The following is a 17,470-nucleotide window of genomic DNA, read 5'->3' on the forward strand; positions in this document are numbered from 1 at the left end:
TGGCCCACTGTGTATTTGAGTTTGACACCCCTGCCGTAGATGTTAAAATGTTCATGTTTACAGCAGCAATAAACACATGTACTGCTATAAAACACAAACAGAAGTTTAAAATTTGCTTCACCAGGGGCGTGGCCTCTTTGACTGACAGGTGGATGGTGACAGAGGCAGTTGTAGCTATAAGGTGGCTTCACCTCAGGTAACAGACCTGCAGACCCTTAGACTGTATATAAAAGATGGACTCTGCAGTGTGAAGCATCATTTGGATTCTGGCTGCTCCGTCTCAGTTTTCTGGAACCAGGATTTGAAGGACAACGTGCTGCAGTGACTTGGTGGATACGCGGTAATTAACAGCCTCACACCTGTCAGTCATAGAGACCACGCCCCCAACAGGTGACCTATAAAAAATACTTTTTGTGTTGTTGTTTTTCATATATTCTGACTGAACTATCATTGTTGCCCTTCAGCGTGACGTGATGTCCTACATCAGCGGTCCCCACCCCCGGGCCACAGTCGTTTGGTGCCGGGCTGTGAGAGTTGAGGCTTTTCAGGAGTTTTTATCATTTTTAATCCTTTTTATCGTTAACTCGGTTTCCCTGGGTCTTTCCCCGAGTGTTATGAATAAATCTCTTTCTTTGGTACTGGTTTTGTTGTATTTATCTGCGACACCTTAAAGGGGACCGCTGTCCTACGTGACATGGATAAAATGACCAAAAACATGTTTAAATATCTTTAAAGGACAGCTGAGTCTCCAGGGGACAGGCAGTTTACACTCTTCTTAAATTTGTATCATTTCAGTTTTGTGAGCCTGAAGTTTGGCTCACATTCACTGAAACAGGAAGTTCAACCATCTCATCTAAGAATACTGTTCATATTAATTACATGAAATAAATGACTGATTATTTATTTTGCGTACATATATACAAGAAGGAAAATACTGTCTTCTAGTACAACAGGTGCTTGAAAAGGAGTGGGAAGAAGTAATACCTGTAATACTATATGATACTTCTATAGACCACCTGCACATATTGTTGTGCAGCTTCTTCCTGAGTGTTCGTAATATCTTCTCTAACTTATCATATGGGACACGTGGAAAACACCTGCTGTAGCTTCATGCCCCCCTCATCTGTTTACTCATCTGTTTGGACGTTGCTCGTGCTGAGCCCCACTCCACCACTGAACCGCACAGACACAAGAAGCTTTCCTACTTTCTCACCAGCTTTAAAATTCTTCTTCAAATCGCAGCCTCGATCTCCGTGGTTGATTTTAAATATCAACCAGTAACAGATTATTTTTAGCTCTAAACATTATCTGTGCTGTAATTAACCAAGTTTGAATATCTTGACTGTATAAATAAGAAACTTGTATGATGAGGATATATACGAATTATACGAACTGCCTTTTTTTGTAGTGTGAAAAGAGAATTTAGTGTATTTTTATAATTATTTCCCCATAACTCAGTTACAGTTAACAGTACAGTATACAGAGACAATTATAATCTAGAACCTGTTTAATTTTGTTCATGACTGAGATGCTTTTGGACATTTTGTCTTGTGCGTGTCTGTGTGTGAGGTTTCCAAGTATCCTAAGAGTTTATTCTCATCATTCACCCGACAGTTACCAAATATCATTGCTTTGTTTCACTAAGATTCAGGGATCATTTTTTGCTATCCATCCAAGTTTTTAGCTGTCTTAATTTATTATTTACATTATTAATAAGTTCCTCATAATTATCCCCAGGAAAAAATATTAGTATCATCAGCAAATAATATTAAGTTTGATCACTTAGAAACATGACATTAATATATATGTTACATAGCCAATAATAAAGTAACGGTTTTACACAATTATGTTGCAGCCGAGTGATCAAATATCATTTTTAAGGTGGTATGACAATGATCACGTCCATCCTTTATATACAGTCTATGGTATCGATCCATCCGGAGTATAAAATGTTGAGTTTTGTGTCCTTGTTTTAGCATCACTGCAGTCGACACAGAGGAAGGAAACACACTTTGCTTCCTGTGAAATGAATCAGAATTAAAAAGACGGTTCATACAGGAACAGTCTCATTAAACTGTAATTTCAGCTTCATAAATGAGCTCTTATGAATTCACCCGTTAAGAGCTTCTGTTTGAGGTCTCTGACTCTCAGCGGCCAATAAAGACAACTTCAGACTCATTATGTATATTAATACGAGTAAAACATGAGAGCAGAGGACACAAAGCGAGACGTGTCGGAGCTCTAAGAGCAGCAGGATGAGATGAATTTCATCCGGCTGCAGCCGCTCAGCTGGCCTCGGCTCCCCGTGCAGTTTGTGTTTCGGGGTGTGACAATAAGAGCCGATTCTCATCTTCTCACAAACTTCACCGAGTGTCGCCTGAACTCCACGACCTGCAGCTCCACGACCTGCAGCTCCGCTCCTCTTGCTCATCCCTCCTCTTCCTCCTCTGGAGAGCTTCGCTGAGGGCCTCAGGGGCTGGACACACTCCCTGGTTTCCTCTGTGTGTGTGTGTGTGTGTCATATGTCAGATGATGGTAGATATCAGAATCCATAATGACGGCGGAGGATGAGTCCCAGAGGACGGGCGGGTTCAGGAGCCGCTGACCTGCATCTTTAAGCAGAAGCTCTGCTGTCATGACGCCTCTGAGTAATCACACTTCATGAATTGATAATCGTTGGGGGGGGCAGGCCCCACGGAGGGTCCGAGTCCCAGGAACAAACAGCGCAGTCTCTGTATGAAACCCCCGGGAGAATTTATATGCAACCAGCTCGGTGTTGCTGTCTTTAATACTGCAACTCACCGAGTCTTTGTGCGGGATTCACGTCCTGTGGAGCTCCTGGAAACGTACAAACTGCACAACTGATAAATGAATTTAACTGGCAGAATGATCAGTAATGCGTGTGTGTGTCTGTGTGTAGGTGTGTAACAATAATTCTTTGTTACTATATTTTTGAATGTGTGCGTTGGCTGGTGCTCGCAGTATGTTCACCGTATCCATGCAAGTGCGTGTAGGCTTTGTGTGTGTAGGAGGCGACTCTTTATTGGTGTTCATACTAAAGTAAGAAAAGCAAAACAAAAGTTATTCAAAGCAATGGAGAGAGAGCGGCTTTGCATGAGTCAAAGAGGAAAAGAATCCTTCTTTATCTTATACTGGAGGCTGGCGGACCCTCATCCTCTGCTAAAAGCAAGTGTTCTGCCGGAGGTTTCTTCCTGTTAAAAGGGAGTTTTTCCTTCCCACTGTCGCCAAAGTGCTGCTCATGATTCATGATTGTTGGGTTTTTCTCTGTATCTATGAAGCGCCTTGAGGAGACTTTTGTTGTGATTTGGCGCTATATAAATAAAATTGAATTGAAAGTGTGTCCCCTCTCAGTGAGAAACATCAAATCTGTGTTTGCTGCTGACGGCACAGTTGGTACAGTCAATTCATATGGGTTGGTTTCCTGGCACAGACGTGGCTTTTAAGCACAGTCCATAAACGGGGTTGAGTTCCGGGCTTTGGGAAGGCCAATCCAGACCCATTTCTAGACAACTGGGTTGTTCAGGAACAACCCAGGATCAAGCCTGCTCTGGACTGGAATCTGCTGGCACAGCTGCCCACGTGGAAAAGCCAAACGGAGAAAAGTTTGATGGTTCAACAAGACAAAGATGGAGCTGTTTGGAGGAGTAAAGGTGAGGCTTTCAACCCTGAGAACACTGCAGCTGTGAAGCATGGCGGTGGTGGTGGTAGCATCACGCTCTGGGCCGTGGTTCTGGTACATTAGACAAAGTGGATGGAATAAAGAAGGAAGACGGACTCCAAAATCGTCAATTATACTTCAGATCAGCAGCTGGAAAATTGAAATGTGGACACAATCAAGTGTTCCAGCAGGACAATGATCCCAAACACACATCAGAACTGGTTTTGGATAAAGCAGCTTTGCATTAAAATGCTTACTGCGAGAAGAAGCCAGAAGCTTGTCGATGGGTACCAAAAGCATCCGGCTGAGGTGCAACTTTAAAGTTTAACCACATATTCGTGGAGGTGTGTGTGTATAGCCTATTCTGTTCCATCCATTGATGTTCATTTTGTGCAGAGAGTTTTGTTCATATATCTGAATTATTAAATGTCTGATTCCTAAAGATTCACTTGTTCTGGATAAAAATTCAAAAGCAGAATTTTGAAACTATCCAAATGTGTGCATGTTTTTATGCAAATCCTGCCTCATCTGCATGAGCAACACTTCAGACAACTCGTAATACAAAATATAGCCATAACGCAAGCAACCAGCTGAGAAAGATTCATGATGCCATCGAGTATTTTTTCCACTCTGCTCACCTCGTCTCCACTCACAGCAGTCGTTTCCCGTCTTTATGCTAAGCTAGTCTGAGCACTTATTGACTGTAATAGATGCATCCAGCATGTGTTCAGTCTTGAGCAGTAGGTGTGACAAATCTATTTTGCTGATTATGTAAAAGGGGTTCAAACGATGTCTTCAACAGCTACACCTGTTTGACTGAAGCAAAAGAGGATTTTTCTGATCCTTTTGTCTCCAAGGAGGAAAAACGGAGCTAAAAAAAGTTTAAATCTCTTAAACAAAAGGAAACAAACAGGTTTAGTGGATACACACACAGCTTTTTAAACTTGGCCTAAAATAAGGAACACGTCCTAGTTTTCATACAGACCCAGAACAGGCCTTATTTACCATCCAGTGAGAATGAAAGGAGACACAATCACCCTTATTTCACACGTTTGTGTATCGCACTAACAGAGCACCAGGAGTCTGCAAAAACGAAAAAATCCAGAGCTCAATCTGCCTGTGCGAGATGTAGACACATCATATTTCCAGTTGTTATCAATCATTTTGCACCACTGAGGTGTAAACATCACTGCTATTTGCACATCTGTAAAATGAAACACAATTTTATTATAAACTTGTGAACTTTATACTAAAAGAAGTTCTCAGCTCTCACCAGGCTGACCTGTAGGTAAATACAGCTCTGATAAAAGCTAAAGACCTGCGTGCGTCACTGAAACCTCGAGTATACAGTAAACCTTGACTCCTGAGCCCAAGACTTTAGGTTTGTCCTCTGTGTCTAATTTGTGGCTACAGCTGACTTCTTTTCCACTCTAATGACCACAATAAATTCAACCATCCAGCTGTTTTCAAGCTGAGAGTCTGTCCTGGGTCTGCTCTGGTATCCACCAGGTTGGATATGGCTCCTGGACTCCTTCTGGATGTGTCTGGGTGCCGTGTCCAGAAGCCACCCCAGCTTGCTCCTCTCAGTGTGCTTGATTATGCCTCTACTCTCTATACCCTTCCTCTAACAGGTTACACGCTGTAACCACAGACTCTTCTGAAAACCCACTCTGTAACCTGACGTGCACCTCTGAAGTACATGTAACATCAAAGCAGCCCACAGTTACTGTCCTTGGTGTGTGTGGTGCCATAATTCCTCCTTTTCAATGTATCAGTCAGGGAATAATAACCATTGCCTCATGGATGGAGATTCCAGAAACTATCGGATCAGATGTGAGGGCATGTGCAAAAGAAGTGAAAAATTTGAGGGACAAAAATGTCAGCCTTTGAAAAGTAAAATGACCGCAGCAAAGAGTCGGCGCTCGTGGCTGGCACTTCTTATGAAACCCTGGGACACGACCGCATGGTGATGAACACATGATGCTCCAGCACAAGCAGACATGTTGGCAGAGATACCAGAAGTCTGTAAAGAGCTGGGCTCTACAAAGATTCACCTCAGAAGTCTAAACTAGCCGTGAGTCTTCAGCAGGAGCTCACGTCCATCTTCGGCCTCGTTCTGTCACTGCTCACAGCTTGTGGTGAGGGCAGGACGGCAGACTCACCAATAAATCGATAGTTTTGGAGCTTTAATTCCTTCATTTGATGCACTTGATTTAATGAAACCAAATTTGACAAATGAGGATGGAGATGATGGAGATGCATCCACCTCAGGACACCGCAGGCTCGTAAAGTGGGAACGAGCTAAAGCTGTTAGAACCTCCTCTCTGAATGTTGTATTCAGACGTGAAACTAGTGACTGAGACCAGAAGAAAGGTAATCAAACTTCTTTTGGCCTAATGCATGTCATCATTAGCTTAGCTTTCCTTAGCCTGTGTTTTTATGGTGTGGCGTCCTTCTTTTGCATGTGCCGCTAGCTAGTCATGAAAAAGGATGGTGGAGGTTGCATTCTGTGCTGAGAAGAGGTCAAAGCAACATCTAATGTCAGATGAGGTCACGCAGTGCACAGATAAATGAGGGTAACCGGGCCTGGAAGACGGTTTTTACTCCCAGATGGTTTGGATGCTCTTTCATGGTGAGAAGAAAGCCCGAGGGCGAGGACCGCACCACGTTTAAATATCAGGGACCAAATATGAGTCAGACATACATATGAGCCACATTATGAAGCTTATCTGCCGCAATATTGTATTAGAGCTCATGAAGAATGCAAAAAGAAGATTTATTGACGGGAGTGTGGCACAGATATGGCTCCTTGAACCCTTATTCGACATGAATTGGAATAATGACACTTTAATGTTAGAGCTAGAGGCTTTAACGTCAAAAAGGGACAATTTTATCCAACCAGACAGTAACATGTGGAGATAATGAACTCTTATTTCTGTCACAGCTGAGGATAAAGAAAGAAAAAAGCTTCAGCGCTTATCTAAAATATTCTATTTTTCAACACAGCTTTCAAATTTTTCAGTTCATCATTTGTTATCTCAGTGATCGCTCTGCGTCTGCATGGCTCGTATGACTGGGAGCTCGCACAGAGGCAGCCTCTCTCATACACTCGGTTTTCATTCTGCTGCTGCGACTCGGAGCAGACACAGACTTCCCTGTGGTCTGTATGGACGCCTCCATCTGCTGTGACCTCAAACCAGAGAGACTTTAAGTCCCTTTGGACAATGAGGAACATGTGTGAGGTTGCTTTTGAAACTCAAGTGTGATTGGATGCAATGGTTGGAGATGTCGGAGAGAAAAGAGCTGCACCAGGTGAACCGATCAAACAAGACTTCTGAATTTGAATAATCAGGCTGTGAGACGCCAGAAAGCAGCTTTAAACCATTTTCAGATTTGATAAATCAGAGATATATATCTCTACTTTATTTTCAGTTGGGTGAGATGAAAAGGAAGCAGCTGAAAGAAGAAGTTGTTGCAGTATTGTCTGAGAAGTTTTGGGCAGCAAAGCTACTGATCAGTGAAACTCTTACCAGAGCTTCTTATCTCCCAGAGTAACTGCAGGAGTTAGATCAGAGACATCAGACATCAACCACTTCAGCCTGAGAACGTCACGGTCCGGTTCAGGAACCCATCCCTACATCTTCCTCATTTCTTATTTTTTCTATGTTTGTCACACTTAAATGTTTCGTATGATCGAACAAATGTAAATATTAGACAAAGATAAAACAAGCAAACACAAAATGCAGCTTCTAAATAAATCCGAAGCTGCATGGATCAGATTTACAAGGTTTGCCCTGAATAACAAACACCTTCATTAGAAACTGCATTTTGTGCTCACTTGTGTCATCTTTGTCTAGTATTTACATTTGTTTGGAAACAAACATACAAAAAGTCGTTCCCACCACTGTACAACAATCAAATATGACACATCCTCAAGAAATCAATGTGGTAAGCTTTGGACACCGAGAGCCAGAGAAACAACTGATTTTAAATGGAGGCAGTTCCTCTACACTCCACCCTCTGGTTTCCATCACACACAAACGGAGCACCAACCTCCCAGCCGCTCTACACACTCCTGACATGACCACAGGAATGTGGTCAGGTTTCAGCGGGGTAGCAGGATCAGGTCTGAGAGCACCATCAGCAGCATAACATCATCTGAAGCTCATGGACATTTTCCACACTTCTCACAGACTTTTGTACTTTACTTGTTATTTTTTCATCAATCAAGAATAATATATTTGCACTTCTTTGAAAAAGTGGTTTAATTACAGTCATTCTGGAGGAAAGCATTATGGGAAAATGAGAAGGCATTAACTGAAGTAGACAAAGCAGCCGAGGCAGCCTGGAATAAAAGAAGAAAGTACTTTGAGATTAAAATTAACTTTTTAAATCATCTCTTGCCCATCGCTGCTAAACTTCCTGGAGGAGATCCAATTATAAAAGATGTTCATTTAGAGCTAAACAACTCCAAACTTGGTGAACTCTCATGCAGCTTCTGCTCAGTGATTTGGGAGCCTTAAATTTACAGGGTCAGCCAAACTTTAATTTGCTGTTAACATGAACGTGATTGCTTGGATTTGCAGAACACGCAAAGGTCAAAGGTCAGCTACTTTTGCACACTAAAGAGAGTTTGGTCTCACCCCGATGCTGACCTGAGTCAAAGCAGAGGAAACGTGATCAGTGGAGCCACTTCAGGACGTTTCTGCAAAGCGCCGTCACACTGATGGATGGAGAGATGATGATGGCGCTCCTCGTCGCGCTCTTCACCTGGTCTGCTCAGAAACCGTGGACTCGGGCACAGCTGCAGGAGTTATCAGGACATCCTCCAGAAGATGATCTCAAACAGGAAGTCATCTTATTTTGAAATTGGCCAATGTTTTTGCCTGTTTCTGCCTCACAGTTCTGCTCCTTTTGTTTCAGAGGAAATGTCTCGTGTATTTTTCCCTTAATGACCATATGAAGCTTACTCACCCCTGGATGGACTGAATCAGCAGTCCAGAAGGAGCTAAATGCATTTGATTTAGTTTTAATTTAACACAATCAAATTCAATTCTATTTTATTCATAGAACACGTTCACAACAGCAGCCAGCTCCGGCTGCTTTATATTGTCAGGTGGGGGGCGTTCAGTCCAGTTTAAACCCGTCTTCAAACAAAAGCCTGTCGTGTCATAGAAGTTGCACGTGCATTATAATTTGATGCGATATGTTGTAGCCTAATAGTTGCATCAGTGTTTGCATAGAGTCAGAGGCTGTTAAATAAAGCAGCTACAGTAACATTCAGCAGGATTTTCACAGTTTCTATTATTCATCTGACAAAGAGCAGGAAGGCGCTCTAATCAAATAATAATAAAAAACTCTTTTCTCATTTCAGGTGAAATGAAGTTTGCATTCATAAATAAAATGAGTAGTTTGAGTTTTTCCTTTCCAATATAAACCAGCTCAGCCTCTTTTACTCTTCATCAGCTTCTCTGACTCACAGAGTTTTCTCTCTTCACACGAGCTCGGAGTAAATTATTTCACGTCTGTCTGCGTGTTTCCTGTGAACACATACCGACTACTGCAAAGACAAAGCCTTCCTGTCCGTGACCTGACTTATAAAGACCCGACAACAACCGAGAGAAACGTCCAGCAGTCACACAAACACGTCTGAGCAAGCACTTCCTCAGAGACGAAGAACTACGATTAAATGCAGAGTTGTGTGTAAAGTGAGTGAGGAAGAAACACCCAGTGCATCATGGGAGTCCTCCAGCAGCCAACACGCATCGCAGCATAACTAAGGGAGGATTCAGGGTCACCTGCTTTCCATCGCTTTACAATCAGCAGATTTAAGCAAACACTGAATTTCGTTTTGCTCCTGCGGTGGCAGGTTCGACACAAGAAGTGGCCGGCTATGATTCGCTGAAAACTGCACGTAATAAAAATGCTCCAAAAGTCGTCACGCTAATCAGAAGGCGACGCCCATCACACTCTGAGGACACACGGGAGAAACGATGTTAGGCTGATGAACACCTTGACGTCTCTCCATTACAGCGAGAGGAGGAGACCAGTCAGAGGGGGTGTGGACAGCTTCACTTTCACTGCTTCACCCCCGACCACGGCCCGGGCTAATCGGGGAACAATTCAAACCATCATTCATCACTCCCAAAGTACTGGGCTGGTGTCGGGTTAGGGATGGCACCGCGGAGGCCTTTGGTACTTTCAATTGAGTTTCAAAAGCAACCTCACACATCATTCTGGAGCGTATCAGCAGCCAGAATGATACCAATCCCACAAAGAAACAAAGTACAGTAGGTACATGTTCAGTCAGGCAGTTCCAACGTCACCTCTGAAATTTAAATCCAGCCCCGCCTGTCATCTTTCAAACCTTTCTGTGCATCTTGCTGCGTCTTTATACGCCTGTGGAAAAGAAAGGTGTGTGGGAGAAAGAAGAAGCTGCTGTGAATCGGTGTAATCATCCATGAACGGGCTGAAATCCAAAAGATCTTCAGGCTGAACCAGCTTCTGCTTTTCCTGCAGAGGTGAAACTTAAGGCTCAGGTGTTTCCACTGGTTTTGTGAGAACGCGTACAACGCCAGACTAGAGGACAGCGTTGTGCGTAAAGAAATTAGATGCGGCTTTTTCAAAATGTGGTTCGAAAACTTAGATAATTAAAAATTAAAGCACTGAAAGCTTGTGATAACTGATTGCTCCCATCTCGTTGGAAGGATCTGGTAATCTAAGAGTGTTTTAAATCAGTGCAGTCAACCCAAATAACAGGCTTTAATTAGCCAACGGTGGAAATGTTCTCTTTAGCGTGTCTGATGGTTTATTAAGGTGCTTTTGTTTTAAAGCATTCTATAAGTGCTAAGCAATTACTGTTATCATTATGAAGGTAATGACTTCTAAAAAGCATGCTGGTGTAAGCTCGCGGAACACGAAAAGGTCTCCGGAAGCTCCAGCCGCTCGGTAAATCTAATCCGGGTGTTTAACCCCATGCCGAGTGTTTGGCCTCACCCCGACACCGAGCTAATGAGTCAAAGCAAAGAGCTGCTGGTCCACTAACACACTCGGGGAAGTGAACAGTAAAGCCATCTGTGACTGAAAGGCTGCCAGGACAACATGAATGTTAATAACTCAGAATGGGTTTATTTACATGTGGCTGCCTCTGTCTGTAGTAATGTATAAATAAAGTTATATTTAAAGGCCTTTATTCGAGACCAAACCACCTTTCAGTGGATGGACTCTGGTGTAACACACAGGTTTGATCTCAGTGCTTAAAAATGGAGATGCAGACACTGTCCAGCTGTTCCTGCACGGTGGATGGTACTGTTCTCCACCACAATCAGGTTTCACAAAGATCTCCAACAGCACCGGCTGAACAACAGCCCACAGTGCTTCACCGATGGATGGAGACTCTCTCCTGACCACCTCCATCCATGCCGATCCATGATTTGGATCCGTGTCTCCAGCAGACTCATTCTCAGTCCAGTTCTTGTATAATTGTCATACCTCAGTCTTTTCTCCCAGTTGCACCTTTCCTTAAGCCCCACACTTCTTCTTTTGTCCAGTTTTTTCCTCAGTGTTTTAAGGACACACTGCACAGTGCACTGAGATAAGATGTCAGCTTTGAACTGTGTCGTCTTTGGTATTTCTCACAGGTTCAGTGAAAGAAGTTGTAACACGTGTTTTACTGCTAGTTGTATCTTCAGACGATGCTTATGTTTCCAACATATGTACCACAGCATGGTTCAAAGAGAAGAAGCTTTCTGTTCTGCATCACTGAAACAACTGCATAAATAAATGACCCCTCTGAGATGCTTTCAGAGACACACGTGGCTCCACGAGTTTAGCTAACATTACAAGAACTGCATAAAAAACAAGAACCTGACCTGAAGACAAGAAAAATATTTCTTACTTTACAGAAACTATCTGGATTTTCAAAATAAGAATATATTTGTTTGATATTTGTCTCAATTCTGAAATCAGCATCAAACTGTATAACCTCCAGGAGGAATGCTGTCCATGAACATTTATCAATATCTGATGATCATCTGCAGCAACAGGGATCTTATTAGTGTTGATTTTTGTATTTTCCAACCCCAGAGACAACGAACGATCAATAAATACTGACATTAAATGTCCCGGAAATTACTGCAAAATTGTAACACAGCAAAACTGGCAAAAACATCAAAGATAAAAATATGACAGCAATATCCAGCTACGTTCATCGACATCAGAGCAAAAACAAAAACCAGAGTTTGATTTTTTAATTTTTCTCGACTCTCTTACTTTTGTCTCAGCCAAGAAATCTTTGTTGGGTTTTATTTATTCCAGGTGAACACAGACGTTCCCTTACTAACAGGTTAATTAATGATGTGTGAACACAGCACATGCTCTCAAGGTCGCAGAAATGAAACCATTACTTTAAAATCCTTTACATGATCCAGCTGTTGCAGCTAATCACAGGACGATGTCTAACCTTTCTTTATTGAATCATCATAAATCAGCTGAAGGAACTTTTCTTTGAGGCGTTTTTCCGACAGACAGCAAAACTGAAGGCTGCAGTGATCTTCGTGTGGCCTCTGGAGGCCACTCATCCCTACCTGATACTGCTGATCACAGCGTTTTAATACAGAGGTGAGAACACACCGTTGGTATCAAAGGAAATTCCCCGTGCTTCTTTGAATCATATCTGTATCATATGACTTCAGTTCCTGGAGGTTAATGAGGCGTTTTCTACACACGCTAAAGTTATTCATGGATTTCCTCGAGGTTCTGTGTTGGAACCAATACTTTTTGCATTATACATGCGTCCCTTAGGCAATATTATTAGAAAACACGGCATTTTCATTTCTATGCAGATGATGTTTTATTTATCCGTAAGGTCAGACAACACAAATCCACTAGTTAAACTACAAAGACCTGGATGACTTCAAATTTCCTTCTTCTTAAAATCAGACAGAATGTGTGTCTGATCAAAATCAGTGTGCAGACGTCATCTCAACAGTATCACTAAAATCCAAATCATCTGTGATGTTGAGGACGACTGTAATTCATTATTATCAGGAAGTCTAAAAACTCCCTGAAAAGCAGTGAATCCAAAACGCTGCAGCAAGAGTCCTGACAGGGACTAGAAAGAGAGATTTCTCTGTATTGGCTTCCTGTTAAATGCAGAATTTAAAATCTATAAAAATATAATACCATATTATCTTAACAGAGGAATTTACTCTCTCTTTGCTGACTTAAATGTGGATCCAAGTTTCTTCGGCTTTCAGGACCCCGGTTTGGATTCAGGAGGCAGACACTGTCTCTACTTTAGGCTTCAAACTTTCCTCTTTGCTAAAGCACATACTTAGTGCTGGACCAGGTGACCCTGAATCCCCCCTCAGTTATGCTGCAGTAGACTTCTTCCTGTTAAAAGGAATTTCTTCCTTCCCATTGCTGTCGAGTGCTGGTCTGATAGTTGGCTCTCCTGGAGGGTGTTTACGTGCAGCACAAATCACCCTGAGGGTTCAGTTGCTGTAATTCAGCACTTTATGAATGAAACCATATACAAAGATTAAAAAGGTATTTCCATCACACACCGTGACAGATGTCATTCTGAAGAGAAAACCAGCGATTTCACTTCACCTGCAGGTGCTTCTAATGTTGTGGCTGATCGCCGTGGGGGGGCAATGAAGCTGAATTTGTTTGAACCTGGTTAGTTTTTAGAAAATCCTGAAATGTTCACACTGTGTGTTGCACATCTCCTAAAACGAGGTGACAGCAGGTGAAATGGGGGCATTTCAGCAAAGCGCTTCTTTGTAATTTGAACCACCGACAGATTTTAAACATCAACCAGATCTTACAGCCGTTTGCTCTAGAACATTTTCAACATGCGTCAGAGCCGAGCTGGGATTTTTATGCCCCCTGCCTGAGCCTTTAACATCATCAGGCTGACTCAGATTTCAACAAACGGCGAGTTGTTGCTGCTGCTCACCCCTGCTGCCGTTCAGGAGGTGAGCTTAAGGCCCAAAGTGCAGGAATGAGCCTGTGTGCTGTTACGATTAGCATAACAGCATTCACACCGGTGAGAGAGCAGTAAGAGCCGAGTCAAATGAGCCATGGGGTGTTTATATACAGCTGCACCATTAATTCATTAGGGAGCCACAAAAACCAGGAACAGGAAAAACTGTTGGATTTTATAAAACCACAAAATACAAGAAATCTCTCCCCAGAGGATTGGACTCCCGATCAGCCAGAAATCAGCGAGGCTGTCAGTTTAATACAGATTTGAGGGAAACGGAGAAAAGATTACAATTACACAAACACAATGAGGTGAAAGTCCTGAGGATAAATGTCAGACCGACACTTTGACTCTATCATCTGGATCTGTTACACTTCTTTTTGGATCATTTCTCGCATAAAAAACTGAAAATTTGGCACAGAACAGACACAAAGAGACAAATTCATGGCAACATTTGGTTTTTTAATTTGACCCGCCTCCTTTTTGACCATAAATGGAAGGAAAATAAACTGTAGATGAAGTTTTTCACTGATACCTGTGTGTGGTAGGAATAATTTCACCACGGCAGATAAAAGATTTCCATCTGTAGTAATTTATTTTTAGCGGTGTGGGTGAGATGGTGCAGAGGTGGGTTGCAAAGCGGTTTGCAGCTGCTTATTGTTTTGAATTTACAATCTAATGCTAAGCCACAAACATAAACGGATCTCAACACTCCGGCTTTGGAAAGTGAAGCTTTATTTCTTAATAAACTCTTTGAAGACCAAAACTGAAGTGGAGATGTTTGTCCATACTGCCCAACACGACGTTTTACTGAAAACCAAACACAGGAGGGATGATGATCTGAGTGGACCACAGCTACAGCTCAGACCATCAACAGGACAATGATCCAAGCACAGCAGCAGATCTGCAGCAGAACGACTGAAGAAGAATCGAGCTGCTGCAACACTGCAGAGTCCAGACCTCAACCTGCCTGAGACCTTGGACCAGCTGTGCATAAATGAATGCTGCATTTGCAGTAAGTCTGCAGCTTGTGCACCTGACTAGACATAGTACTTGAAAGTCTCGGTGCTTTAACTTAAAACATTTACAGCTTGTTAAGCCTCTTTCCACACATCAAATACTGAATTCTCCAACAGTTACGACAAGAAATTTGACGTGTATAAAATCCAGACGCGTGAACGCAACACATGACGTTTGCCGTCCCCGTCGGTGCTGATGGAAATGGGTTTGGAGTCCTTTCCATTCCACTTCGCTGAGGGAGTTGAGAGGAAAAGCACCATGTGCAGCTTTCTGACTGTGAAGAGTACAGAGGCATGAAGACCTGTAGTGCACTTCATGCACTGTAAACTCACCTGTGCTCTCGAAAAGTGAGTACAGGAGTCCGCCATTCGAGCGGACGAGCGTCTCAAACATCCTCACATCCAACCCCACAGTTTGGTTGTGTTTCTAAGCCTGTCACCTTGTAAACGTTAACGCTGTGTTCAGACCAAACGTTCAGCAGTTCTGCCCGAGGTTACCCTGTAAATCTGTGAATATTTGTGCGTAAAGTAGGAGAAATTAAACATATTTTCACAGAAAATCCTGTCATTTTGCTTATTTTTCTCCTGCGTCTTGTTTTGTTCTGCCTCTATATAAACGATGAACTCTACACATGCTGGGTGTTACTGGGAGAACCAGTCCTACAGTCTTTGTACGAGACCCCATTACAGGTCTCATGCTCAAAGGCCAAACTCTTAGATGTAGAGGTCTCAGGCGAAACGTCACCTGAAGTCTTAAATGAAGATCATTGTTCTGTATTCATGGCTAGTCTGAGTTTTTCTCAGCAGTCTTGAGGATGCAAGCTCGTTAATGTGTTTGGCACCTGCAGCAGGTTTGAGACTGCACACCACATAACCTGCAAATTCAGAAAACTGTGTAAAGAACACGTTTGCAGAAGGATTCGGTGCATCTGTTAACTCACGGAGGAAGGACGGGCTGGCATGTGGCATCCCTTCTGTTAGTGCAGTAATCCCGAATGTCTAAACAAGGCCATATCTCACCACGGCGACACCGGTATCCTAGCAGCTGCACCCGATGGTGTTTGTTGGCACGGAAACAGCACAGAGGCTTAGAAGCGAGCACACACACAGAGACAGACTGATGAGTCTTTTCAGCTCTCTGTAAATAAGGTAAATGCAGGATGCAAAGTACCGGGAAATGTGCAAACACGGGCTTTACTACCCAGAGAGGATATCAGTCAGTCAGAGATGCCGTCTGCAGCCGTCTTTCATGAACATCAAATATATTATCAACTAAATCATCAGATGAAGCTGATGCACAAATGCACAGAACATTTAGGTGAATTAATCATGCACATGTGAGCCTCAGCGGGAGGCTCGGGTACATCTGCATTTAGCCCCACTTATCCTTCCGGGGTCCCCTTACACTGTGACACAGCTGCAAGCGTCGCACAATCAGCAGCTACATCTGGGAGCTCAGTTTGGCTGAATGCACCACAAGTGTTCCCTCGGTCTGATTTATGCAAATCAGCGACGCACATCTTTAAAGACGGAGCGCTTCAGCTGCTGCAGAAGTCAGCTGGCTGCACATGTTTTGTCACATGTGCTTTTCCCCTCTAATTAAGACTTCACACACCCCGCTTGATGTGGAAGGCTAAAGGCTCATTTCTCCTCCAAGAGCAATTAATAAAAGGGGAGAGCGTCTGTGAAGTGTCAGCAGCCCTCTGCTTACAGCCGACAGCAGCAGCGACACAAACAACAGCAAAGTGAAAACAGATTTTTAGATAATGACCCAGACACAGCTCGCTCCCATCGCACTGCAAAATAATTGAATTCGCTCAGTTATCATCAGGAGCACCTCGGAGGTCAGATGAGGGAAGCTCTGCTGTGACAACATCCTTAAAGAGGAATACCACCAGGACCTGAGGACATGAGCGGTTCTGAGCGATGTATGGAAAATAGTGTGTTTGACTGCAGCACGGAGGTTAGATCGCCGTCAGCAGGCAGTCGCCGCCACAGCCTCTGATCTGGGAGTTATTTTTACAAACATAATCATCTTTTGCTCTTGAGCTTCAGGTGCAGACATCCTCCTTCAGGCTTTTCTGGCATATTCATGGTTCCCTCGGTTACAGCAGAGCAGACCATCACGCCACCGCTGCTGTGATGTTCTCTTTATGAAACTCTGTTATTTTGATGTGACAGGACTCAAACCTTCTCAGGGATCATCCAGATGTTTTCTGGCAGATGTGACACAAGCCGTGGTCAGCAGTGGTTTTCTCCTTAAACTTTCCCATGGATGCCATTTTTGCCCCGTCTCTTTCTTGTTGTTGAACCATGACCTCTGACCTTAACTGAGCCGAGCGAGGCCTGCAGGTCTGTAGATGCTGCTCTGGGTTCTTCTGTGACCTCCTGGCTGAGTCGACGTGCTCCTGTGAAGGTTCAGCACCGTTCCGGGTTTCCTCCATGTGTGGATAACGGCGCTCGCTGTGGTTCACAGAGGCTGGCTCAGGCTGATGATGTCACTTGTTTCTTTAGATCGCAGCGTGATGCTGACGTGCTGCTGGTTGAGACCTTTCAGTCTGCTTCACTTTATCAAGCAGCTTCTGTTTAAGGGATTTATCATCCAGCAGGTGTGACAGTGATCAGGTCTTTTTGGAAGCTCAATAAAATGTGGTTAACGAGAGTTAATTCATTTTTAACAAGAAGGTCCAGGTGGGTTTGGATTTGTGTTTGTATTTACTCTCGTTATCTTTGTCTAATAGTCAAATTACTTTGATGATCTGAAACATCTGAGGCCTCCAAATC

The sequence above is a fragment of the Haplochromis burtoni genome, unplaced genomic scaffold (assembly GCF_018398535.1).
Source record: "Haplochromis burtoni strain Fernald_Lab_line unplaced genomic scaffold, NCSU_Asbu1 Contig_210, whole genome shotgun sequence".
In the NCBI taxonomy this organism is placed as follows: Eukaryota; Metazoa; Chordata; class Actinopteri; order Cichliformes; family Cichlidae; genus Haplochromis; species Haplochromis burtoni.